Source organism: Etheostoma spectabile, chromosome 7, assembly GCF_008692095.1.
Source record: "Etheostoma spectabile isolate EspeVRDwgs_2016 chromosome 7, UIUC_Espe_1.0, whole genome shotgun sequence".
Lineage (NCBI taxonomy): Eukaryota > Metazoa > Chordata > Actinopteri > Perciformes > Percidae > Etheostoma > Etheostoma spectabile.
The window spans coordinates 26,582,606-26,583,971 of record NC_045739.1 but is presented as its reverse complement, the minus strand read 5'-3'; positions in this window follow the sequence as shown (position 1 = coordinate 26,583,971).

Below are 1,366 nucleotides of genomic sequence, written 5' to 3'. Positions count from 1 at the left end.
CCAGGGATTGAACCCCCAACCTTCTAATTGGCAGGCAACCGCTCTACCACTGAGCCACAGCTGCCCGTTTTGGTTTTCACCTTCTGTATTGTATTCTATTATACATCTTCCCACCGTTTACATAGTGTGTGTGCTGTAATTTAAGCTGTTGAGTCTTATTGATATCTGGAAATTTGGTTAGAGAGCAATATGACTTTTCACTCGCTGGGACCACTCCATCAACAAGATACGTTTGAATAATTTTAATAATGTAAGATGATTGGAATGCGATGCATGAAATCGCTGGTATGTGAGACGTGAAGTTGCTTGTAGTCATCAGTTGACTTGACGTTAACTGCTTGGGGAAATATTCCGTAGAACACCACCAAAACCTCCAGTTACTTAAAACAAGACAGAGTGGAGCTGATGTGGTTGTCATCTGAACAGATGTAGTTGTGGAACGATTATTGTCTTTATTGGTCTGGGATACCATTTGAAAGGCTGAGGATGATATGAACAAATGTAGCGGTGAAGAATTGGGAGAATCGACTGCCCATGATTTCTAACAGTAAGGTTCAGGGATGCCTTTTAAGAACGGTGTGGCGGCACCAATACTAAAGGATGCCAGGAGGGGGCTGATGTCCTGTTGTTGAATGGCCTTGGTGGTGCAGGCTGCTGGTACTGATATAGTGCCAAAGCTTTGGTGATTTTTGTTCTTGTTGATGATCCTTTTTGTTTTTTCTGATGCTGTTCTTTTTGCTGTCTTTGAAATGGAGAATCTGAATGAACTGTCTCTTTACTGCTAGTCATTTTTTTTACTTGAAGTGATCAAACTGGTGTGCTCTTAATCTGGTTGCAGAATGCAGGAGCCAATGACGGGAGAGTGTTAGGTGGGTATTTACAGGAATAGCAGAAGAGGCGTGTTTGCGGTGTGGCCCTGCTTCTGAAATTATGCTAGATAGCTTCAATTGAATCTCATTAGCTGGCCCAACTGGCACAGAATGTCCTTATATAAAAGTGTGTTCCAGACATTAGAATAACCTTATCCCTGCGTTATATTGCAGAAGAAAATGTTAAATATAGTACACATCCCTGTGTACTATATAAGAGTAGAAGAAAACTACTTTCTCCCTTTTAAACAGGACTGTTCAACTCTTGATACTAACATTGGACAGCCTTACAGTACTTTGCACCGTATGAATGGAATGAATTATATGGACATAAAAACTAGAACGTCTCATCTCATTATAGGAATGTAAACTTATTATTTGGTTTAGAGATGGGTGGGATTGTTTCTGAAGTTTACACTTTAGTGTAATGTTTTCATAATCAGTCACGTAATTGCATTTTTTCCCCTGCTAGACCCTTTTTTTTTTTTTTTTTTTTT